General features: G+C 40.0%; 1 long non-coding RNA gene across 3 annotated transcripts in view; it reads right to left on the reverse strand.

The window, feature by feature from the left end:
• The window catches only part of LOC129511524 (uncharacterized), a 62620-nt gene that overhangs the window by 11780 nt on the left and 23639 nt on the right, over positions 1 to 27201 (reverse strand). For all 3 annotated transcript variants that reach the window (XR_008664854.1, XR_008664852.1, XR_008664853.1), the window contains one exon: positions 6900 to 7081. This is a non-coding gene — a long non-coding RNA (uncharacterized LOC129511524). The remainder of the gene's footprint in view (positions 1 to 6899; positions 7082 to 27201) is intronic.

The raw sequence follows: 27201 nt of genomic DNA on the forward strand, positions 1-27201 counted from the left end.
ATTGTAGCTTGGTAATTCCCATCCACTTGCTCAGAGCTTCTAGTATGCTTCCAGAATTTTCATTCCTCACTTGTTTTTGTTTTTTTTTCTAATAGGTATTTTTAGGGGTATAATTTATATACAGTATTGAAATGCACACATCTGTGTAAGTCACACCCCTAATACCACATGAGACAAGTCCAATGCCCCAGAACATTAGTCCTTCGTTTTATTTTATTTTTAACTTACTAAAAATTTTTTTAAAAGATTTTATTTGAGGGGATCCCTGGGTGGCTCAGCGGTTCAGTGCCTGCCTTTGGCCCAGGGCATGATCCTGGAGTTCCGGGATCAAGTCCCGCATTGGGCTCCCGGCATGGAGCCTGCTTCTCCCTCTGCCTGTGTCTCAGCCTCTCTCTCTCTCTCTATGTCTATCATGAATGAATAAATAAAATAAAATCTTAAAAAAAAAAAAGATTTTATTTGAGAGAGGGAGAGAGAGAAAACACAAGCAGGGGGAGGGGCAGAGAGAGAGGGAGAAGCAGGCTCCCTACTGAACAGGGAGCCCCACCTGGGATTAATCCAGGGACCCTGGGATCATGACCTGAGCTGAAGGCAGACACTTAACTGACTGAGCCACCCAGGCGCCCATTAAAAAAAAATTTTTTTTAATAAACTCTACATCAAACATGATGGCTTGAACTCACAACTCCAAGATCAAGAGTTGCATGCTCTACTAAGTGAGCAACGCAGGCAACCCCTAGTCCCTCACTTTAAATCATGTACAGATAACTAATTACCAGACATCTAAGGACAGACTCTAAGATAGAAGATAAAGACCAAAGCAAACAAATAGGGGAAAAAAGCAACTTGAAAGAAAGAATCCTTTTAGGAAAAACAAAATATATTTTAAAAATACTATATCAATATCCTTAGGGAAATGAGAAGAGTCTGCACAATGAATGCTATGAAAAAATTCAAACAACAACAAACAAAAGAGCTCTTTAAAACTGAAAACATAAATGAAAAAAACTCAAAAGAAATTTTGGAAGATGAAGTTGGGGAAATTTCCCAGAAAATAGAGCAAAAAGACCACAAGAAAGAAAACAGGAGTGAAACAGTCAGGAAATCCAACATCTAAATAACAGAGGAGAAGAAGAAAGCAGCAATGAATAATTCAAGAGAATACTCAGGGTTTCCAGAAAGAAAGGACCCGTTGGATGCCTAAGAGAACAGATGAACTCACGCAGAGGTGCGTCATCATGAAATTTCACTGGGAACAAAGAGAAAGGAAATCCTTCCATCACATGGAGGAGCTTCAGACTTGTAAACAGCAAGCACTTAAAACCAGAAGTCCATGGAGCAACGCCTTCAAAGCTGAAGGAAAAATACTCCTAATTCAGAATTCTATATCCAGTCACTTATCAATCAAGTGGGAAGATAGAATAAAAAGATTTTCAGACACCCAGATCTCAAAAAGTTTACCTTCCATGGACCTTTCCCAGAAAACTGTTGCAAAACATGTTCCATCAAATTAAGGAAGGAAAGCATGAAAAAATATGTGGGCCAGATGAAACAGAAGATTCAACCAGGAGAAGGGCAGAGGGAATCTGTCAGATTATGGAGGAGGTTCCCACAATGACTACTCTGCACAAAGCACAGAAGATTTTGTCAGAAAATCTGAGGCCACGGGCTGTGAAGAGCCCACATCCATAACCATCCTTATCTGCAGAGTAATCACACAGGCACAGGGAAAGTCCATGCATGGACACTAAAGAGGAAATGATGAGACAGTAATGAAGGATGTTTCTAACCCAATGTTACACTTAGCCTGGGGTCTCTATGTCTTAGCAAAATGTCCATAGACTATATGCAGAAAAAAAAAATCAGAAAAATCAGAAAAAAAAATTCCAAAGAAGAGAAATTCTGCATATTAATTTATATGTTCGTATGTTGTATATGGGTGTATGTGGATACGTGTGTATCTATGTGCTTATATATACATTGAATATTTCTGTATGAATTATGAAGGAAATCTACTTTTCTTCTTTTTTTAAAAAAGATTTTATTTATTTATTCATGAGAGACACAGAGAGGCAGAGAAACAGGCAGAGGGAGGAGCAGGTTCCCCGTGGGGAGCCTGATGCAGGACTCTGTCCCAGGACCCTGGGATCACTACTTGAACCAAAGGCTCAACCACTGAGCCACCCAGGTGGCCTGAAATCTGCTTTCCTTCTATCTATCTTTTTGTTCCATTTTATTTCTTTTTTTACTCTATGTGTGTATTATTATTCAAAAAAATGAACAATGGATTAAATATTTTTCTTTAAAAAATTACAAATAACAACAACATGAACAACAAAATTATAAACAATATGCCCACTGATTGAGCAGTTCTACTTTAGGAATCATCCCATGAATACTCTTGTACACATGGGAAATTATGTAAATACAAGGCCATTCACTACAGCAGCAATATTTGTGATAGCAAAGGACTGGGTACTGCCCAAACGTCCGCTGAGAGGGGAATGGTAAGACTAATTACATACATTTATACTGTAGAATGCTTTGCAGTCATAAAAAAAAAAAGAATGTAAAAGCTCATTATATGTTGATACATGGTAATATCCAAGATATTCTATTAAATGAAAAAGGCAATGTATAGAAGAGACTGTGTAATTTGTTATAAAAATACAAGGGGGAGGGCAGCCCAGGTGGCTCAGTGGTTTAGCGCCGCCTTCAACCCAGGGCGTGATCCTGGAGACCCAGGATTTAATCCAGTGTTGGACTCCCTGCATGGAGCCTGCTTCTCCCTCTGCTTGTGTCTCTGCCTCTCTCTCTCTCTCTCTCTCTCTCTCTCTCTCTCTCTCTGTCTCTCTCTCTTTGTCTCTCATGAATGAATAAATAAAATCTTAAAAAAAAAATACAAGGGGGAAAAATGTCTCTGACCTTTGCAGACAAAGTCAGATAACCCTGTTATGTGTTCTTAGTATATTCTGTGTTTTGCCTTTATAATACTTATGACAATAATAGTTAATGATTACCTGTGTTTAAAAAAACCTCACACTACTCATACTCCCTTGCAGTTGGTTCTAGGTATGAAACAGATCGTACCAATTCAGTGCATTATGTAAGATTTGGAAAGCAGAAGGGGTCAGTACCATCTTCTTGAGTTCTTAGGTGTTGCTGCTGACAGCGATGGTCATAGAATTATTGGGCTTTTCTGCAACAGTAGCCTGGTGTCCAGAGACTAGCCTCATAAATGTCAAAAGGCAGTTGCAGTGAAGGCTTCTGAGTCTTGCCTGGATCACAGTTAGTGGTGTATTATTCTTTTTTTTTTTTTTTTAAGATTTATTTATTTAAAAAAAAGAAGAAGAAGAAAGATTTATTTATTTATTTTTAAAGAGAGAGAATGGGGGTAGGGGTGGAGGGAGAGACAGAATCCTGAAGTAGACTCCCCACTGAGCATGGAGCCCAACTCAGGCTTGATCCAGGACCCGGAGATCATGCCCTAAGAGGAAATCAAGTCAGCTGCTTAACCAACTGAGCCACCCAGGCGCCCCCACTTATACATTCTTAAACTTTCCAGAGTAGGCTCTGATTACTCACTTTCCTGACTATGGTACTCCTCTGGCAGGACAGTTCAGTGGGGATGTTCAGGGAGTCATTAGAAAGAACCTAACTTATCCCACTCCTATTAGCCTCCCTAACCATTCCCTAACTCTCTGAACTGAAGGCTCTTTTGCTTAAAACAGGAGGTGATTTGTTTCTTGCAATTGATATTCAAATGAAATAATTTATAATATAGATTTTTAACATAGAGAAACTGCAAACCTTATTTTAGAATCATTAAAGTAAGTTATTTGATTTGTATCTATCCTGTATACTATATGCTGCCAAAGTAAGTGTAAAAGAGGTTTAAAAATTAAGAATTATCTATGAGATTCTCTTCTACGTGTGGTAACAACTATTGATAAATCAGAGCATACACAACAACTCAGGGGCAGCATGTTTAACCTTTTTTTAAAGATTTATTTATTTGAGAGAGAGAGTGTGCATGTGAGAGAGTGAGTAGGGGAAGGGACAGAGGGAGAGAACCTTTAAGCTGACTCCCCACTTAGGCAGAACCCAACCCAATGTGGGGCTCTATCTCACAACCCACGAGATCATGACTAACCAAAACTAAAAGTCAGATGCTAAACTGAGCCACCCAGGTGCCCCATAACCTTTTTCTAAAAGTTTATTCAGAACACAGAATGAGTGAATGAATAGGTATAAAGAATTGGTTTTAATAAATAATTTTTATTTTTAAAAATTGATGAAATAGAACATGACTAAAAGGTGGGCAGTGGCTTACTCTAAGAAATGCCTGATGGCATCAATTGAAAGGTGTGTCAGAAACAATTGGGTGATTCCAGATTTCACACTCCTCGACTCAGCATCCTGAAATGGTTTTCAACAGGCTGGGAAACCCATTAAAACATCTGGCCCATAACAGTAACAGTCTCAGTTCCTTTCAATCATGGTGATATTGTGGGAGAGGGTGACATTTCTGAATTTTGTCTTTTTTTACACTGTTTGCAAAGTGAATTTGACAGTGAGTGAGTAAAAGAGAGTGATACATGAACAGTTACAGCTTTTGAGTACCACTGAGCACATGCTTGATATAACGTTTGCTTCTAGGTAGCATTTTATAATTACATCTAATCTAGTAACATTTTTGCGTGTGCTTTCAGAAAAGAAACATTGGGAAGTGGTGGCAGATAAGAGGGCAAATGACTGAGAAGTCACAGCTCTCTGCAAATGCAGACACACACATTTACAATATTCTGGCAGAGAATAAATAGCAACAAGCATCTGATTCTAAGTTTTTAGAGTTACTCAATTTAAATGAGGTTGCCACTGAGGGCAGAATAAGACAGAATTGCTTTGATATATATGAAACATTTCTAAAATAAAAGGAAACATTTTTTAGATCATTGAAAGTTTTAGAATTAAGATTATTTTGAGCTGGCAAGGTCCTTAAAGACTTCTTGTCCAAGGTGTAGAGAGGTTTATTGACTTGCCCAGAGTAACAGTTAATTGTGAAATTAAAATGTTTAATTCATAGCTCCCCTCCCATTAGCCTGTACATAAGTTTTTGGAAATATGTTTAGAATTGTCTGCAATAAGGGAGAAATGATCTAACACCAAAGCTTCTTAAGAACAGAGCTAGACTCCAGGGGTGAGGGGCTGATGGGGGTGATGTGGGATGTGGCTGGGGAAAGGGGCCTTCCAGGTATTCCTTCACTCAGCTTTGCCACTGACATATAAGAGTCTATAGAATCTGCCTCCCTTTCTTACTTTATAACTCACTCAGCCTGCTTATTGCCTTTATGCTACCTCTTTCCTGCAAGTAAACCACATATAGTTCCTCTTCAATTGCCTTTTGTGAAGAGGAGAGTAAGGTTAGAAGTATATATGGAATGTTGCTGAGCAGCTGGGCTCCAGGAATCATAAGAATTTATACCACTGAATCCACTCAAAAGTGGCTGGTGGGGCTTTGCCAGACGTAAGCAGATGGGGAGAGAGGAATAAGTGCCTATGCAGCTGAACAAATTCCAGAAGTTCACCTCAGTACCACTGGCTGCCTTTCAGGCTAAAGACTCACTACTGGGAGCTTAAATGTATTTGCAGATGTACTCAGATTTTAAGAACTCTGCAGCACTTCACTCATTAGGATGGCTTCTATGAGAAGGAAGGAAGGAAGGAAGGAAGGAAGGAAGGAAGGAAGGAAGGAAGGAAGGAAGGAAGGAAAGAAGGGAGGGAGGGAGGGAGGGAGGGAGGGAGGGAGGGAGGAAGGAAGGAAGGAAGGAAGGAAGGAAGGAAGGAAGGAAGGAGAAAGAAAAAAGAAAAGAGAAGGAAAGAAAAAAAATATTAGTGAGGCACAAGAACTCTTGTGCCCATTGTGGGAATGTAAACAGGTACAACTACTATTGAGAATGTATGGCAGTTCCCCCAAAAATTTAAAAATAGAATTACCATATGATTCAGCAATTCCACTTCTGGATATATACGCAAGAGAAGTGAAGCAAGAACTTGAAATAGATATTCATACACCCATGTTCATCATAGCAACATTATTCACAATAGCCAAAATGTGGAAACAACTGAAGTGTCCATGGACAGATGAATGGATAAACAAGTGTGGTATATATTCAATAGAATATTATTCTGCCTTAAAAAGGAATTAAGTTCTGGGGATGCCTGGGTGGTTCATTGGTTCAGCGTACTTTACCATCTTAACCGTTCAGTGGCATTAGTACATTCATATTTTTGTACTACCATTCCACCATCCATCTCCAGGATGCTTTCATCCTGTAAAACTGAATCTCTGTACCTGTTAAATGCCAGCTCTTCATTTCCCCCTTCCTCTAGCCCTTGACAATCACCATTCTACTCTCCGTCTCTAAGAATGTAACTACTCTAGGTACCTGTGTAAGTGGAATCACACAGTGTTTGTTCTTTTATGACTGGCTTATTTCACTTAGCATGATGTTCTCATAATGTCCATGATTTACCATGTGTCAGAACTTAATTCCTTTTTTTAAAAGATTTTATTTATTTATTCATGAGAGACAGAGAGAAAGACAGAGAGGCAGAGACATAGGCAGAGGGAGAAGCAGGCTCCATGCAGGGAGCCCGATGTGGGACTCGATCCTGGGTCTCCAGGATCACGCCTTGGGCTGAAGACGACACTAAACCGTTGAGCCACCTGGGCTGCCCTGAAGTGTGTTAACTGACTTTGTAAAGGGTTTTTGTTTTTGTTTTTGTTTTAATAGAAATGAAAATTACAGCCTACTTTGCATCCATTCTTTTATTCCTTCCTTCTTTTCTTTATCCCTTGATTCCTCCTTTCTTCCTTTGAACATCTATAGACTTACCTAACATGTGCCAAACATTGTGTGAAGCCCTGGGAAGCTCAGTTGAAAGATACCGTGATCCACTCACAGGTCAATGGTGGAGAAGTGCCCCAGGTAAAACAGACATTGTCATGTGGCAAGGGCTCTGATGGAGACATGCTCAGGTTGTTATGGGAGCTCAGAGAAGAGACTTCTAAGCCAGTCTGGAAGATAAAATAAAAAATTTTTGGAATTTGGAATTCCTAAGTAGAGTCTTTGAGGGTGAACAGAAGTTAGCCTGCTAACAAAGGAAAAATCTGAATTATCATAACAATATTAGTAATAACATTTTTAGCAATAAAGCTACGACTTATGTATTGTTTATCCAACAAATGCTTGTTAAATACTAGAAAATGAGCAGAGTCCTATGTGTTAGAAATATGGAGGGGAAGAAGATAAAGTCCTTCTGTCATGAAGCTTAGGTGGAGATATTCAATAAATACGTAGACAAGCAAAGCATAGTCTATCAGATTATGATAAGTGCTCTGGAGAACAACAGAGTAGGGGGAAAAAGAAAGGTTTGAGATAAGGGAAAGGATGTTACTAATTTTTACATGGTGGCTAGGGAAGGCCTCACCAATACAGCTGCATTTGAGCAGAGGACTGAAGACAGTGAAGGAGCCCTGCAGAAAGAAGGGAAGGCCAAGGGAACAGAAAGAAAAGTTCTTGAGATGGGAAAGTGCCATATGCATTAGAAGGACAATGTGGTTGGAGCAGGAGGGAGGGGAAGAGCTCCCATCATTCAGGGCATTTGAGGCTGTGGTAAGGATGTCAGCATATACACTGTGAGATGGAAATCACTAGAGGGCTTTGATTAGAGGAATGACATGACTTGACCTGGGTCTTAAAGGGATCATTTTATCTTCTATTGAGAAGACAAGAAGGGGCAAAGGTAGAAATGCTGTCTCCAAGTAAGAGACTACTACACTTATTCAGGAGAAAGTGATGGTAGCTTGGATTAGGATGGCAGCCGCTGAAGTCATATTCTAGATATATGTTGAAGGTGGAATCAACAAGACTGTCTGATAGACTAGCCATCAGTTGTGGAAGAAAGTAAAATAGTCATGAATGACATCCAAATTGCTGGCCTGAGTAACCAGAAGCATCAAGCGGCAATGACTAGGTTGGAGCACTTGTAGGAAGAGCAGGTTTAGGTGTTGACACTGGAGCCACTGAATGAATGTGGGGAGAAGTGAAGTTGGAATATGGCCATGGGACTATTAACACAACTATATTCCTTAACGGGGGTTCCAGGAAAATCAGAGACATTGATGAGAGCCTAAGAGATTCATCTTGGTTAGTATCTTGGTTACAGGTACCAGATAAAGCTTTAAAATCTACTGGTTGGCAAAGCCTACACTAGATGACTGCTATCTTAGCGGCCTTCAAGATCTGATGCCACATCTTTGTTTCTGGGATTTGGAAAGCCGACTTTGTTTTCAATGAATTTCACAAGCACTTATTAAGTGTACAAGTGTAACAGGAAAGGCTCATAGTATACTGGTTCCTACTGATGCCATCCGTTGATGGGCAGAGTTAACTGGCTTTTGCTCTGGCACAGGCTTTGGTTATATCTGTCTGATTTTGTAAGGTGGAAATTGGTAAACTGAAGAACTTCTATAATATATCATCTTTGACAGCTGGTGATGGCACCTCTTACTCACCTTCCATGAAAATTACAGTGACCTATCACTATAGGTCACTATATCACCATGTCCAATCATGGACATTTGTAAGATTGCTGGCTAGAGTTATAGTTTCAAGCAGAGAACTTCTGCCATGTGAAATTAAGTGATTTCAGGACCTACAGTCTCGGAATAAACACTCAGTAAAAACTCTTTGGAAGAATGTAATTAGAACTCTCTCTGGTACTCTATGAAACTATAGATTATTTTCATAATGGTGAAGATTCAGGAGTGCTTTCCCAAGCATAAAAGATCCAAACAGGCAGTGGGTTCAGAGCTGCTAACTACAACCCCGGTCCCTGGTGTGGGCCCTGTACAGGATTCAGAATAACTGTGAGGATGATTACATTTTCTTTTTTTTTAAGATTTTATTTATATATTCATGAGAGGCACAGAGAGAGATTGGCAGAGACACAGGCAAGAGAGAAGCAGGACTCAATCCCTGAACTGGGATCACACCCCGAGCCGAAAGGAGATGCTCAACCACTGAGCCACCCAGGCATCCCAGATGACTGCACTTTCAATGAGAAGACAGAGCAGAACTCGCATTGACCAGGCAAACATCTAAGTGTTCAGCTGTGTGCTCATGCCTCCCCCCTGGGCCAGCGCTGGCCCACTCTGCTACAGACCCTGTTACATCTCTATCACAATGTTTTTCACACTTATGCTTACTTCCTCAGACTGTGAAAATGATCTGCCCAGTTCACTGCTGTATTCTCAGAACCATGGCCAGTGCCTGGGACAGAGCAGTCCCCAGTAGATGTTGAATAAATGAACAGAAGTTATAAAAAGACATTAAATAAAACAGTTTGAAAATGCAAGTTATGTCAGGTGAGGTTTTTCAAGGCCTTTCCTTTACAAAGCAAGTATGGCATTTTCTGAAAGGCTTCCTTGATCCCTGACAGCAACCTCTTCTCCACAGAGGCTGGTTCCACTCCTGTGCTTTGACCCTATTACATCTTGAGCATCTGTTATGCTATTTATTACTCTCTACTATATGATTTCTTGAGTTTTCTTGCTTATATTACTCCCCACTAGACAGAGTGTACCTTGAGGGCAAGATCCCTGCATCTCTGCATCCTAGAATCAAGAGATAGTGTTTGAATAAATAAGCTTCCATTTGCTGAAGTTACTAAAGCTGAATCCATTTATTAAATATGTGGCAGACAGGATTAACCAGAAGCAAGATTTTGTAGTATTTGATAAGATTTCCCTCAATGAATATTTGTTGATAACTATTAAAGATAAATTATTAACCCATTGCAATTAGTGTTCCCAAAGGCATCTAAGAGCTCATTTCCTGTTCTGAGTAAACCTATCATCTTCTAAGATCTAAGCCTTATTTCACAGGAAAATGAGGCAGATTCTCTCTGACAGTGTGTCAGACAGTGGTGGTGAATCTCACTAAGAGGATCATATTCCTTCTCTTTGGTAGACAAAATGATCAAGATTATAGGATCTCTGAGGTTGACATATACAGCTAACAATCTTTTTTTTTTTAAGATTTTTATTTATTCATGAAAGACACAGAGAGAGAGACAGACACAGGAACAGAGGAGGAACAGACATAGGCAGAGGGAGAAGCAGACTCCATGCAGGGAGCCTGACATGGGACTCGATTCAGGGTCTCCAGGATCATACCCTGGGCCGAAGGCGGCACTAAACCGCTGAACCACCAGGGCTGCCCCACAGCTAACAATCTAGAACTAAAATTAGAAACTGGTAATTACTACGGGGGTAATTATTTAACTAGAAAAATATATGTTTAAGTTACTAAAGAACATACTAAAAAAGGTTGTACCAATGCAGATACAATTTAATGTTAGTGAAATTCAGGGAATAAACACCTAATAATTTTATTCTTTTTTTTTTAATGAAGACCCCCCAAATCTGCAGTTATGTTGAATAATCTAATAGCAAAATTATAATCTGGGATTAAAACAGAAATCTGAGATTCTGATTGGAATCTGTCTGATTCCACAGTCTACGCTTTCCCCTTCTATAAAAAGAACTCTCAGATATGATATACATGCTGAAGTGTTGAGATGAAATATACTGATGTCTCTCAATGTATCAAAAATATCAGATGGATTGATAGGTGGACAGAGGGATAGATAGATGGATCATTATGTGAGAAGGCAAATATGGAAAAATGTTAATTGTAGAATCTAGACAGTCATATGGATGTTCTCTGCATAAGCCAATTTTTCTGAATAATTTTCATAGCAAATTTAAATAATTTATAATTATTTAATAATGTATAATAAAAATAGCAAAATAAATAAATAGAAATTTAAAGCTAGTAACTAAAACATTTTAAACTTTTCATAATAAAACACTGATGGGGAAAACGTGGCCTTATAGTCCTTCCTAGGCCAATCTGGTCTAGGAAGCTAATGCTCAGAGAGTGTGTCTAATCCTATTATTCCATTGTTTAAGATCCCTGAAGCCTCTCCATTCCCTGTACAATAAAATTCAAGCTCTTTGGGTTGGCACACAAGGCCCTTCATAACCCGTCCTCTGACCCGCTCTCTGATCACATCTTCAATCCTTCAAGCATAAGAGCAGAGCTGAATTGCCACATGCGGGCAACTGAGCTATCTAGTAATTTGATGCCCCTTGACATTTTTAAACTAATTTTTACTTATCAAAGCACTATATGTACATAACTTAAAAGGTCAGTAGTGCCCAAAAGCCTTTAACAAAAAACCAACAGCATTTTCACACAGCTCTGTCACACCGTTACCATCCTATTCTACAGACTCCATCACTTCCAGCTCTTACAGTTGTTTCTTATTTGCCTCCAAGTTTCTTGGCATATGATCCTTTTTGGTGGAGTTAGATATTATCCGTTGATTTTCTTTCATTGCAGGCAAGGCAATTAGCCCTCTTCCTCTTCTCTGCCCCATCCCTCATCCCCCAGCATCACACTTTTTGGCTAAATCCATATTCCGTGTTAATTAATAGGACTGTAAGTACTGTTTGCTGAGGACTCAAGAATGGTGATTGCATTTTCTTTCTTGGCTATCTTTTAGTTTGTCCTGAAGTTGATATCTGCCTCTGTTTTGTCATTTGTCCAGATTTCATTGAACAAACTGTGTTTCCACACCCACTAACAGTTCTATAAAATGCTTCTCACTAAAAATTCTCATATGACCAGCCTGTTGGATAATCAAGTAGCTCCATTTTGTTTCCCCTGACAGCATCTTTCCTGGAGCCTTCCATCCCACTTAAATTAACATGGTTACTTCTGGGCCTACCACATCACCTACTCTGAGTTCTTCTGGGACTTCATTTTTGCATCATCCTGGAGACACTCTGTGCCTTACTCCTGTGTTGGATCCCCTCTTCCCTGAATCCACTGTGTTCTTTCTTGGTTTATTTCTTCATTTGGTGGAACATATCATCTAGTGACTTTTTGAGAAAGGATATGTGACAGGAATATCTTTTTGAGATTTTGCATGTATGAAAATGTGTCTATCCTATCCTCTTACATAATCAATGGGTGGGTTTGGTGGGTGGGTATAGAATTCTAAGTTGAAAATAACTATCACTCAGGCTTTTTTTTTTTTTTTAAGAGTTTATTTTTAAGTAACCTCTATACCTAACATGGGGCTTGAACTCACAACCCCAAGATCAAGAGTCACAAGCACCACCTACTGAGCCAGCCAAGTGCCCCACAACTTTTACTTAGACTTTTAATGGCATTAATCCCTGAGCTTCTAGTTGTAAATGCTGTTGAGAAGGCTGGTGTTAGGCCTTTTTCCCAATCCTACTGAATAATTTTTTTTTCTCTCTGAAAGGTTTTTTCCCCTCTGAATTGTTGCTGTTATTATTGTTCTGGTTTCTAACTTCCATACTGGAAGTTTTCCTCAGATCTCCAGTGATCTTTGTCTTTCCATTTATATCTTAAAATAAATTACCTAATAGCTGTTTGGAAGCTGTTTATTTGAGGGTGTTTATCTTCTACTGAAATGTAATATATGCAGGTGGCTAGCTGGCTAGCTGAGTTTTTCATTTGGTATCCCTAAATTTTAGCATAGGTAGATCTGTTCCCTAGCAGTGTGGGTTTCTCTCTTTTTTTTTTTTTTTTTTTTTTTTTTTTTTTAGTGTGGGTTTCTCTTATGGGAGGAGCGGGGAGGAAGTGCCATTAGAACTTGTCACTGAAGTCCTTACTTCCCTCTTTTCACCCTCTAGTACCTCACTGCCAGATCTACTCAGTGCCTGATTTTCTGAGACTTTCTAGTTCGGCTTCTCCAGAGGCTCTACTCTCATCTCTGAGGGTGGGGGAAAGTTAGCCCTTTGTAGAGTAGATGGGAACCTACAGGTCTAGCTGTTCCTTACACACTCTTAAGCAGTCCCCAATCCACTCCCTTGCCTCACCTCTGTCTTTCAGGTAGGTGGTGCCACTAATTCCTGAGCCTTTCTGCAGTTGGGCGGAATGAATCAGCTCCTCCTGATTAACATGGCCCCATACAGGGACTTTGCTTTGATCTTCTTCCACTTTGGTCCAGAGTCACAATTGTCTCCTAGTTTTACTAAAGATAAACTCTGTGTTCCTTATTTTTGTTTTTCTTGTTGTTTAAAGGCAACTTTTCAGAGAAAAGGGAGCTGGGGGGGGGGCAGGACCATTTTTATTTGGTCATCTGAAAACTAGAAGTCTTCCAAATGATATTGTATTAAGAAAAAAACCCAAACCCAGTCTTTCCTCCTGTGTTTCTCCTTTACTCTCACACCACTATCACACTCACAACACATATTTTTTTAAAGATTTTATTTGTAAATAATCTCTACACCCAATGTTGGGCTCAAAACTACAACCCTGAAATCAAGAGATACACACTTTACTGACTGAGCCAGTGAGGCACCCCCGTACTTCTGATGCCAGATGTGTAGGGTTTGTTTTCCCTCACCAAGCAATTCTGTGACACAAGCTGGGTGCCCTACAATTTAACTTAGTTCTCACACTATCTACCAGGAGATAGCCTCAGATCCCACAGGTGAAGGGATGAGTCCCACAAGACTGTCCTCCCCTTCAGGTGCCAATCACAAGTCCATAGCCTGGCCACAACTTCTGTCTGACTTAGCTACAAATTGGAGAATCCCATGGCCTCCTCTCTTTGGATTCAATTATTTGCTAGAGTGGCTCACAGAACTCAGGAAAACACTTACTTAGGTTTACCTGTTTATTAAAAGATATAATAAAGAATACAGATGAATAGCCAGATGACAAGACACACAGGGCAAGGTTTAGGAGATTCCTCAGAGCAGGAGCTGCCATCCCCATGGAATCAGGCCATGTCACCCTCCCAATATGTGGATGTGTCCACTGACCTGGAAGCTTTCAGAATCTCATACTTCTGGGATTTTTACAGAGGCTTTATCACGTAGGCATTATCAATGATTAACTCCTTTCCAGGGCCTCTCCCTTCTCTAGAGAATGGGAGGTGGGGCTGAAGACTCCAAGCTTCTAATCACAGTTTGGTCTTTTTGGTGGCCAGCCCCTATCCAGAAGCCCACCAAGAGTTACTGCTGTCACCCAGGAAATTCCAAGGGATTTAGGAACTCTTTGTCAAGAATGGGGGTCAAAGATCAAATATTAGAACAAACAGTGCTCCTGCTATTCTTATCACTTAGTAAATTACAAAGGTTTTAGGAATTCTGTGCTGGGAACTGGGGGCAGTGAGCAATATATATTTTTTCTATTATCTCCCAGACATTCTTTATTATTTGTTCAATAAGTTTTTAGAGGAGAGGCTGGGGGAAGAATGGGAAAAGAAGACCAACAGTGGTGGAGAGCTGAGCTCTGCCTACTAGTAAGTCTTTATTTTTATTTTATTTTTTACTAGTAAGTCTTTACAACTTTACTGGTCTAGTCCAAAAGGGAATGTATTTGCTTACAAAATCAAATACCGGAAAGGCAGGTATGGCTGGATCTTACTAGAACTAGACACTTGATCCTCTTAGGACTCTCTAGAGATGGCTACATTCTCCAGTAGTAAGGAATAACTTGTGCTCATACCTTGACATTAGTAACAGCAGAGAGGAAAGAACTGCTTCCTATCGCTCAGCTATCGGAGAAAAAAAACCTAGAATTTTTTTTAAGGATTTTATATATTTAAATATTTTTTTAAAAATTTATTTGAGACAGAGAGAAGGCGAATGTGAGAAAGAGAGCACAAGCAGGGGGGTGGGGTAGAGGGAGAAGCAGACTCTCCCCTGAGTAGGGAGTCTGATGTGGAGCTCCACCCCAAGACCTCAGGATCATGACCCAAGCTGAAGGCAGACACTTAATCAACTGAGCCACCCAGGCACCCTGGATTTTATTTATTTATCTTAGAGAGAAATAGAGAGTTAAAAAGAGGGGAGGGGCAGGGAGAGGGAGAGAGAGAGAATCCTAAGCAGACTCTGAGTGTGAAGCCCAACACAGGGTTCTGTCCCAGAACCTTGAGATCATGATCTGAGCCAAAATCAAGTCAGATGCTTAACTGACTAAGCCATTCAGGCACCTCCCTAGAAAGATTCTTTGTCTTGAGCTACATCATAGACAGTGGTCTGGGAAGCTCCATTTGGGCCATGAGAATGAGGGAGGAAAGTAGTGGGTTTCTAAAGTACAGGGAAACACCTATGTTACCTGGGGACATCACTGATGTTCTGCACCTTCACTGAACTGTGAACCTACAGTTCACCACTGCCCTTCAAAAGATTTCTCCTTTGTTGAGGTGGCCAGAAAACATAGGCTTCACTTATTACCTCAGTTCCCAAATATCTATAAGCATCTACTAATGCCACTGGATACTGAGAATAAAAATAATAATAAGGCCCAGTCACTGGACTTAAGGAGCTCACAGTCTGATTGCCAAGAGAGTTATATAAACAAATAATTACAGAACAGTATTGTGAGTAGAGCAATCCAGATGTCTAGAAGATGTACAGAGAAAGGAGGCCATAATTTCATTTAAAGGAGCAGTATTTGATAGTTGTGATATAAGCTGGGTTTTGGAAAACATAAATATGAGATCGTCGGCGAATTGGAACTGGGAAGACATTCCAAGCAGAAAAAAAAAAGAAAAAAAATATGCTAAGGCTTATTGGTTCAAAAATATTTACTGATTGCTACTAAGATACCTTGTACTAGGTAAGCATTGAGATACAATTCTAAAAAAAAATAGTCATAGTCCCGGTTCTTGAAATTTGCAGTATGATGAAGTCAGACAATCAAATTTTCAAAAAAATAAATTAATTACAGTGTTAACTGCCATAGAAGCAAAGTATACAATACTATGAGAAACCAATAGGGCTGATAACAGTGGATGGTGATGTGGGTGGGTGGGGCAGTCCACAACATGGAGTATCCAGGGAACCACAACCATTTCCATGTTGCTGGATAAGAACAGGAGGTCCAGGGATCCCTGGGTGGCGCAGCGGTTTGGCACCTGCCTTTGGCCCAGGGCGCGATCCTGGAGACCCAGGACCGAGTCCCACATCAGGCTACCCGTGCATGGAGCCTGCTTATCCCTCTGCCTATGTCTCTGCCTCTCTCTCTCTCTCTGTGTGACTATCATAAAAAAATAAAAAAAAAGAACAGGAGGTCCAGCTGTCTTGGACAGGGCAACAAACTTGTTGCCCCCATTTTAACCTTAGGGCTATTCCACACTTGTAAATAGTTCTTCAAAACCCATGGGCAGAGAATCATAAATTCTAGAGTCTTTTCCTTTTTTTCAGCAAATTTAGCTTAGCTGAGAATTTCAAAATTCCTCTTGAAAATTATGGATACTCAAGTCAGACCTGATCGGTCATATTACTTCCTGCCTCCATCAATAAGTCCAAATCTATCTGGAGTTTCTCAAAATTCTTCAGTGGGTTTTTTTCAAGATCTTATTTTTAAGTAATCTCTATATACAAAACAGGGCTTGAACCCACAGCCCCAAGATCAACAATTGCACGCTCTACCAAGCCAGGCAGGCACCTCTGGGTTTTCTTTTCTTGACCTGTTTTTCTTTCTTTCCAACTTCTCCAAACCATTGTGTCATTAGCTGCCTTCACCAATGTAGAGTTTTTTTTATTTCTCAAATTTAAGATCAATTTTTAAGCATACATATAGAAATTTTATTCATAAAATAAAAATTTAAGGATACATAATTACTTATGTATAATGCTTCCAATTAGTTTATCTATTATTATAGATAATATCCTGCCTTTGTTTCCTCTCCTTAGGCTTGATGTAGAATGTAACTGCCCCCATGGAGAGGGGCAAGAAATCAAGGAAAGTAAGGAGACCAGCCTCAGTTATCATTGATGATGCCAAGAGACACTCAGCACTAGGACCATGTTATTTAAACATAAGTGAGAAATTAAGCTATGGAGTGACCTTTAAAAGGTTTGTCACATAAAGTGTACTTTGTATCACTAAAGACTTAACTACTAACAAGCTATACCTAAGTGAGTTACCTAACTACTTCTGAGTGCTTTGAAATGACATCAATATTCAGCTTCCAATTTCTAATCTTTGTTGAACTTTTCGTTGTTGAATGCATTAAGTACACCAAGAGTTGGGGACATTTTTAAATGTTGACTTTGGATGTACTCTCCCTTCCACTATAAAAAAATGACTAGTATTTTTGATGCCCATTTAGTAAACTAAGGCTACCAAGTTTTGTTCTTGTGTGTGATATTATCAAGCTGTGGTGGGTAACTGTTTTATCCCATAAACTGGTTATGCCAGGTTGGGTTCCTCTGATTCATACTGTTTAAAATTTGCAGTGTCTACATTCAGTTATAGAGAACATCCATCTAGAGCAGTCTATTAAATGCTTTACCTAGAGATGATGGCCAGAAGCACTCGGACCAGCTATCAAGGGCCTCAGCAAAATGACAAAGTATGATGTATCTTCAGTGCCTTCCCAAAATCTATAGCTTTGCCACTCCCCATGTCTTTTCTTTTCAACTGCAATTTTTATGCTTTTAGCTCCTGAGGTAGTATGAGGAAGGCATTGAGAGAAATGTCTTGGAGGGACTCTGACAGTAAATTATTCTCTGGGTCTGGGAGTACGTCTACACCTAAACTGTACTTACACATCTTGAAAGAGAGGCCACCAGGGAAGGAGGAAGGGCTCTGTGGGAACAAGATAAGGGAGGGAAGAGGTGCAGAAAGGAGGAGCTCTGATGAGAGTTCCACCCTCAGGGGCAGAAAAAGAGCCATCTACCCGTCTGGGTACCAGATAAGGATAAAGTTAAATGTTGTGTAGGGTGTTTGGAGACTTCATAACTTCTTCATGTTTTAATTTTTTTTAATCCCCTTCTGTTTTCCCATGGTGCTCCCAACAAAGCTCTTAAAATTGAAAGGGCCTATGTGCTGATTCTGGTGCACAATAAGACAGGGATACATCCCAATCCATAACTTCTCTTAGAGGAAAAGGAGAACCAAGAAGTATAATTGGTACTAACAGGTCAAAAAGGAAAAGAAAGAAAGCTAAATTTTTCAGAACTATGGAAAGGAGAAAAGAGGTTCAAGGAGTCAGGTCACAGAGAATCTAACTGGGAAGAGTTCCCTAACAATCCCTAGGGCAATACAACCTTCCTTCGCCTTGTATCTGTCCTCCCCAGTGTTCCATGTTTTCAAATGACTAACTCTTCCTTCTTCACACTTAATCCAAACTCTCATATGGCCAAGAGAGGTATAGGGACTACCAGGACCCCCATGGCAAAACTAAAGAAGGCGTCACAGAAGAAGACACATATGAACTTAATTCTTTTTTTTTTTTTTAATTAATTTATTTATTTATGATAGTCACAGAGAGATAGAGAGGCAGAGACATAGGCAGAGGGAGAAGCAGGCTCCATATACCGGGAGCCCGACGTGGGATTCGATCCCGGGTCTCCAGGATCGCGCCCTGGGCCAAAGGCCAGCGCCAAACCGCTGCGCCACCCAGGGATCCCGAACTTCTTAATTCTTGTATGACTGTACTCTTCTGGGTCAGCACTCCAGAGATCTCTAGGGCAAAAACCATTTTTCAAGAGGAATAGCTACTTTCTATTTAGTTTTTTTGGAAGGAGAGGGTAGTAGGGCAGAGCCAGTCCCATGAGAAATATTCAGTAAAGGAATTTCTCAGAGTCTCCTACCTATACTTCAGAGCCCTTGATTTCCTTGCATTTATTCCTGAATGTGATTATATTAGCCAGGCAAAAATGGCCAACAGTTCATATTAATGGCTGTAATTCGTGTTCCTTTTACCTTGCCAAGGCAAGTGTCTCTATCCTTTCCTTTTATTGGGTTACTTTTTCAGCATTAATGAAAAACATCCTTGAATACTTTGTACCAATATCAGATTTCTTTTTTTTTAAATTTTATTTATTCATCACACACACACACACACACACACACACACACAGAGGCAGAGACAGTCAGAGGGAGAAGCAGGCTCCATGCAGGGAGCCTGACGCGGGACTCGATCCCAGGTCTCCAGGATCACGCCCTGGGCTGAAGGCAGCGTTAAACTGCTGAGCCACCCAGGTTGCCCTCAATATCAGATTTCTTATGTCACTTTTATACATACCAGGAAATGACTCTCAATCAGCCCATCTGAAGCAGGAGATCCCCTTCTTTAACTGTCTCATTCTATCTCTGGTCCTGGTGTTCTTCTGATCTAACCATTTATTTACCTCCCAGTTTTCTAGAATGCCCTACTGTATATATCCTCAAGGGAATCTTGAGTAACACTCAGGCTATATCCCATTTCCTGCCCTAGTACCCCTCCCCTTTTTTCTTGGTTTTGGACTGGTGGCTGGAAGGAACTATGAGAGCATGGCCAGACCTTTGAGTGTAGGGCCCTATAGAGTTCTGGTTGTGAGAATGATCTCTGCAATCTGACAGCATGCATCAGAATCCTCTCTCCTCTACTAAGAGCAAATGTCTAAGTTCCCAATACCTATAAAATGAGAATCAAAAAACCTTGACATGGCCAGGCTGAGGCAGCCATGTGAGGAGACTGATGATGCAAGGAATTGAGGTCTTCTGCCAACAGTCAGTAAGGAACTGAGGCCTCTGTCAAGAGCCACGTATGTCAGCCGTCTTGGAAGCAGATCCAATAGTCCCAGTCAGGCCTTCAGATGACTACATTCCTGGCTGACACCTGGACTGCAAACTCATGAGACCCTGAGCCAGAACCATCCAGCTAAGTTGCTCCCAGGTTCCTGGCCCTCAGAAACTATGAGATAGTAGCAGTTTGTTGTTTTAAGCTGTTAAATTTGGGGTAACTTTTGGGAGTACATAGCAATACATAACCAATATAAAATGTTTTCTCTCTCTTGAATCTCAGCCCCCAGAACCAAAACTCTGTGTTGCATTCCTGCCCAGCACTAAAAGAAGTGTTCATTCAGAGCTTACTGTGTAGTAATAACAGTGTCTATCTCATTGGGTTGGGAAGATTGAACATGATAATGTATGTAAAGTACTTAACGTGAGTCTAGCTCACAGTAAGCACTCAACCAATGCTAGTTACTACAATCATACGGAAACACAGGTCTGTGGGTAGTTGCTCTAGATCTTGGAACCTGGGAGGCAGGCTTAGGGCATAGCATAGTGAATGAAGACTCAGAGTTGAGGGGGTAGGGAAGGAAATCCTAAGGTATTTCCTTCCACTCCTAGTAGTTCTTAGAGATCAGGCCTCTAGGTGCTGCAGCCAGCACTCTCTTCCACGAGAGTAGGAGGGATAGGTCAGAGGAGAGACATACCTTTTTAGTGGCCTCTAAAATGACTAAAGCAATATGTAAAAAGGTAGAAAACGTTTACTAAATGCAAAGACGGAAAGAAAACAAGAGATTAGAGTGGCAGAAGTCATCTTGAACTGCTTCTTACTTTTGCTTTGGTACTACTGTGTTTATTTTTAACTTCCACTGGGCCAAGCAGAAGCTATCCTCAAAATACTCCTTATGGTACACAATCATACACTCTGCAGCTTATAACAAAGCACAGGTCTATTGTTTGTTATCTGTTCCCGATCCAGGCCATCTCTGATATGAGTTATATAGAAATGTGGTAGGTTCTGGGAGCTGCAAGTCAACAGGCTAGTCCTCATGTCATTTTTTTCTCAGGGGAGACACACACTAAGGGAAAGAAGGGAAAGAAGGTTTTGGAATACTAAGAACAAAGTGAAGAATGTGAAGAATAAAGTGAAATTTTGTCCAGCAATGTGCCAAACTAAAGTGTTCTTCAGAAAAGAAAGTGAAGAACATTTAAGAGCCAAGAGTGGACAGAGACAGGCTAAAATAAAATGGGTCAGTTAGAGCAATCTTGGAATTAATTTGGTGAATGTGGCTCATACACTGAATCATTATTCTTAAATACACTGGGGTGTAAGCCTGACAATTTTTTATCTGTTTCAATCACTATCATGTCTCCATTGCCTCTCAGAGCCTAGCACATAGTAGGAACTTCATAAATATTTGTTAAATGAATGAAGATGTGACAACATAGATCAAGAAGTAGGGGTACATAGAGATCTATTATTTAAAGATACATATAGACTTATTTCTTAAGTTATACACTTTTGATTCACGCTGGCGTTTTTTTTTTTTTTTTTTACTGATCTCCAATATATTTCAGTAGTCAATGTGTAGTATGTATTCCATCTGGAGACTTGGTCAGGTTTCAAATTCCCCCTGTCCTCTACTCACTTGTTAGACAAGTTAGAAAGAAGACTATAGCTTTGCTTTGTGGATAGTGGAAATAGGCAAGCTAGCTGTTTCAAATATGTTATATGAGAAAATTATAGCTTGAATTCACGGGTCAGTAGTAACACATTAGCAAAGAATTAATTTTCCTATACTTACTTTGAGGGTTGTAACTACCATATCTTTAAGGGTTAGAAATACTCAACTGCTTGTCTAACATATGCCCTAAGTCCCCAGCCCTCCCACCCAAATGATCCACTCTTAGAGAAACTGCTTTGGTAAGTAAGACCAGCTGCTTAATTCAATGTAGACTCTACAAGGGTACAGCATTACTGTTGTTCTCTTTGTATGAATAAAGAGGAAATCTAAGGAATTTCAGTATTTTCTCTGTCATTTCTGGTATGGAATAGAGACATGAACTGTATTTGTTTGACTAGAACCCTTTAGTCCTATAGGACTACGTATCATTTCAAAAGTCTCCTGTAAGGTAAACAAATATATATAAGGAGATCCTATAGCATAAAGTTCAGGTCGGAGTACACACAGGAAACACTCCAGAGTTACCTACAAGTTTCACCAATAGTCTGTCTACAGACAGCTTACTGTGAGCTTCCTCAGAGCTTAACTTGGGAACAGTACAATCATCTGGAGCCATTCTGTGCCAAATGACGGCCATCTGCTTTCCACATGCCCCTTCTACTTGGACAAATAAAAAACGATCACCCCACATGAAAACCCATAAATTCATATTACCTCAAAGACACTCAGCCCCACCTCAGAGCAGTAATATCTCAACAGCAACTCTTTGGATATTAAGAATGGATCATCTAGAATAAACCTTGGAAGTACTTGAAATGTGTATTTCCACAAGAAAAAAGATTCCTTATTCCTTTCTGGGAAACATTTATCTTCCTACCTGTCTATAATCAGATTAGTCAAATGATGTACAAAAAGCAGGTGAACAATTTTTTACAAACCCTCACTTAAAGCACTAAATTCTGACCATGGTGATACTATTTTTAAATGATGCATGATTTATTATAATCCTTTATTTATATTAATCACACATTTCCTTATCTTCATAGATAATCCACTCTTTAGGTATTAGGGATCTGGGAGCAGTGGATAAAAGAAGAATTTAATTTATTCATTCAGCAAGTATTGTGCTTACTAGATGTTATTGGCCTGGTAGCAGCAGTGGGATGCAAGAGTGATACTATGTTTACTGAGAGCAGACCCTGTGGCTTTTTCACTCTTTTCCTCATTCAGAAGATCACTATAGCTATATATACATATATATCAATTAATTGATTTTTTTAAAGATTCTGTTTTTAAGTAATCTCTACACCCAACATAGAGCTCGATCCACAACCCTAAAATTAAGAGTCACATACTCTACTGGCATCTCTAATTGATTTTTAATATTATCTGCAGCATTGCACCAAATTGCACTGTAATTTTTTAAGAACAGAGTTTTATCATTTTTATACTATATGTATTATAAATCTGGGGCAGTTTGACAGAGGGCAAAAGTATTTAGTTTACCTAAATTAGAAAGATTATTTTGTCAAAACAAACAAAACAAAACAAAAGGAAAACACTTACTTTGAGAGTCAATGTTGTCATGGTACCATAAAATTTGCCACTTCGACACTATTGATGAAATAAATAACAGTGATCAAGAAGTAGCCAAATTCCCAGGCTTGTGGAAGCTTGGGAATAGCTTAGATAAAGAGAGCAGGTGGTGAGAGAGCTCCAACATCAAAAAGAGAATCACAAAGGCAGAGGTTTACAGCTTTGGCACCACCCTGCCTTTGAGAAATCTCTTTAGAAGGCAAAGGGCACTAAGGTGACTACTGATTTAAAAATAAAAATCTCCCCTAAAGACACTTTATATAAAGGGGTGAAGAGAGTCAAACATTATTTATACACACATGTGCAAATATACACATAGGTCAATTTATGTACACATACATATACATGTGTATGTCTACATATAGACAGATACAGATATACACATATACAATAGTATAAGTCTGAGGGAAAGTAATGGAGAGAAGTATAGGAGTCAAAGGGAAACTGTATGGATCCCCCCGCCCCCAGGATTTTGAAAGGTTTTGCTTGACTTTTTGAAGAATGCACCCCACTGAAAGGGAGAGCAATCAGAAAGAATTCATACCTGCTGAACCCGTTTTGTTTTTTCTTTTCTTTTAATTTGCCTGCAACTAAGCAGCAGAACCGGTTGGGAATTCTTTTTGGACAGAGGGTGGTTTAGGACCTGCTACTATGAGGAACTTAGTCATTTTAGAGTCCATAGTTTTAGGGGAAAAGATGGCTGGAGTTTTTCCCTTATTCCAACTTATTCCAACAATTAAAATGGAAGTTTCACAAGAGCACACACTCGCTTATAGCTATACAACCCCAGCATATAATTCACCCTCAGTAAATATTGTTGATTGAATATATGGACAGATTAAAGGATTTTTTTTAATATTTATTTATTTATGATAGACATAGAGAGAGAGAGGCAGAGACACAGGAGGAGGGAGAAGCAGGCTCCATGCCGGGAGCCCAACATGGGACTCGATCCCGGGACTCCAGGATCGCGCCCTGGGCCAAAGGCAGGCACTAAACCGCTGCGCCACCGGGGCTGCCCCAGAGTAAAGGATTAATCAATGAGATCAGTGAGTATGGATTGTTTGCTATATGCAATGGAGAATGCAAGGAAGTCTAAGACATAACTGCTACCTTCCGGAAGCTTTGTAGCCAGATAAGAACAGAAAGTTAATAATCATAAAGTAGTTGGAGAACAATAGACACATAATAGCAATAATAAAAGCTACGTTATGTGGTTCACTCTACAAAGCTTTCAAAAGGGCTTGGAGAACAAAAAAAGATGATACTGAACTTGCCTTAAATAACTGACCAGATTTAAATAACTGCCTGCTTACTAATCCACTTCTCCAAGTGGCATCTTGGTGGTTCTGGCCATATCCTTATAACCTCCTGGGCCAGTTCTAATAATTTAAAATTTTAAGAATAAGTTAAATCCATCTGTCATCTACCCACAAGTGCAGCACTGTTTTCATTAAGAGAGGAAGAAACAGAGAAGGAATTATTTTATTTTTGTTTTTTAAAGATTTTATTTATTCATGAAAGACACAGAAAGAGGCAGAGACATAAGCAGAGGGAGAAGCAGGCTCCATGCAGGAAGCCCAATGTGGCACTAGATCCCGGGACTCCCGGGATCATGCCCCAAGCCAAAGGCAGACACTCAACCACTGAGCCACCCAGGCATCCCTATTTTATTTAAGATTTTATTTATTTATTTGAGAGACAGAGAGAGAGAAAGCATGAGCAGAGGAAGAGGCAGAGTGAGAGAAGAAGGGAGAAGTAGACTCTCCGCTGAGCAGGGAGCCTGATACAGGGCTTGATCCCAGAACCCTGGGATCATGACATAAGCCAAAGGCAGACACTTAATGGACTAAGCCATCCAGGCGCCCCATGAATGATTTTATAAAATAGGTATGGTGACCATATATTTGGGGATCCAACTACATATTTGAAATTGAGACTTTATAGAAAAATCCATCCTCAGGCAGCCTGGGTGGCTCAGCGGTTGGTTTAGTGCCACCTTCAGTCCAGGGCGTGATCCTGGAGACCCGGGATCAAGTCCCATGTCAGGATCCCTGCATGGAGCCTGCTTCTCCCTCTGCCTGTGTCTCTGCCTCTCTCTCTCTCTCTCTCTCTCTCTCTCTCATAAATAAATAAAATCCTTAAAAAAAAAAAAAAAGGAAAGAAAAATCCGTGCTCAATAAATACTTACAGATTGTCTGATCCAGATCTCCCGGCCCTCTCTTCACTCATTGCAGGGAATGTGTTATTGCTCATACAGTGGACTCTATAGTTCTTTCCTTTAATGAATACTTCAGGAAAGTCAGCTTTCAGAGAAAGCTTGCTGATAACCTAAAGATTGATTTGGGTTGAAAACTGATCTCCAGGTAGCCCTTTGCAGCTTAAAAAAAAGATGAATGGATAAAATGGATGAAAGCGACTTTATCTAATTTGAATGAAGTGAAAGCTATAAACTTCAACAGACAGGGAGGGATTCTGCAGCTTCTCAGAGAGATTTTACAGTACTGCTCTACTAATGCTGCTGCACCTATAACTATGATTTCCCAGTTTTGCCTAATATTTTTTTTTGCAGCATTATGCTTGGATGACAAAATGTTTTTCTTTTCTACTATGCTGGTCTCTCACTTGCTCTCTACCTACCCTGTCCTTTAGTCAGTTTGTAGAGAGAAATGAGTTTGCCTATTATCCCAAGAACAAGCTTTGCTGAATTTAATGGGAAATGGGGTCCCAGTAGCACTTTTGGAAGACACTGACAAGTATCCTGGAATGCAAGCAGCATATGGCATGAATCTCTTCTAAAGTTCTTTGTTTTGCATAGCTCTTGAAACAAAACAAACAAAACAAAAGACAAACTTTTTACGGAGAAACAAAACAGGTACAGAAAAACATACAAAACAAACATAGAGCTTAATGAGTCATTATAAGGCCAACACCTTTATAACCACAATCCAGGCCAGGAAACAGAACTCTACCACCCCAGGCCCCATCCAGGCGCCCCTCCATATCCCCAGTCCAATGATAGCTTCTTGTCTTGATAAAAGTAACCACTATGCTGAGGATTAAAGCAAACCTTGCTTTATGTTTGTATTACCCATTGTGTGGTAAGACATCAAGTGTGCAACTCTAGACTACCGCTTAGTGTTGTCTACAGTAAGTCTCTTAATGTATAGGTTTCTTCTTCAATGTCTCACTAGTCATTTTGGTTATCTAAAGCCTGACCTCTAGTTGACTCCACAGAGAGAAAAATGAGAGTGCTATTCCCTGAGTTCTTGCATGTTGATAAACATTTTTTTGTGCTTTTGACACCTGATGGGTCAGTTTTGCTAATATACCTCTGCTTCACATTTGGTTTGAGTACTTAACTATGTTACTCCATTTATGTCTGACATTAAAGTGTTGACAAGACTGATGATAATATAATTGTTTTTGTCATATAAAGCACACATTCCTTTTCCCTAGATGCCTAAAAGACTTATCCCTTTTTCTTTAAAGTCTAATGATTTGGGGCACCTAGGTGGCTCAGTCAGTTAAGCATCCGACTCTTGGTTTTAGTTTAGGTCATCATCTCGGGGTCATGAGAATGAGCCCTGCATCAGGCTCCACACTCAGCAGGGAGTCTTTCTGGGATTCTCTCTCTCCTTTTCCCTGTCCCTCTCCCCGTTCCTCGCTCTCAAATAAAAACTGGCTTGCAGTTGCATGAATTCATTGGGACCAAACTGTTCTAGTGCCTTCCATCCTTACTGGAGACCTCTTGCACTCATCTGCCATTTGAGTGGGGTACCTACCTCCCAATTTCAGCTGCTATTCTCAAATAAGTCTTCTGCCTTTTCAGTAGGTATCTGTTGGCCATTTTTCTCTGCTCTGTTTTCAGGTTTATTTAGAGGCCGTATTATTTTTTTTAATTTTTTTTAATTTTTATTTATTTATGATAGTCACACACACACAGAGAGAGAGAGAGAGAGAGAGAGAGAGAGAGAGGCAGAGACACAGGCAGAGGGAGAAGCAGGCTCCATGCACCAGGGCCTGATGTGGGATTCGATCCCGGGTCTCCAGAATCGGGCCCTGGGCCAAAGGCAGGCACCAAACCGCTGCGCCGCCCAGGGATCCCCGAGGCCGTATTATTTTCCTCTGCTTTCTACCATACAAATGGCAGGACTTGTGGATTTTGGTACCTTGTTTTCATTTGCTTGTGTTTTGGGTTTTCTAGAGTTACTCCTTCACCTAATTTTATCGTAAATGTTTTTGGTCTTGCTATCTAGTGGTTCCATGTTTTGTTATGCAGAGATGTTGAG

This window comes from Nyctereutes procyonoides, unplaced genomic scaffold (genome assembly GCF_905146905.1).
Source record: "Nyctereutes procyonoides isolate TBG_1078 unplaced genomic scaffold, NYPRO_anot_genome, whole genome shotgun sequence".
In the NCBI taxonomy this organism is placed as follows: Eukaryota; Metazoa; Chordata; class Mammalia; order Carnivora; family Canidae; genus Nyctereutes; species Nyctereutes procyonoides.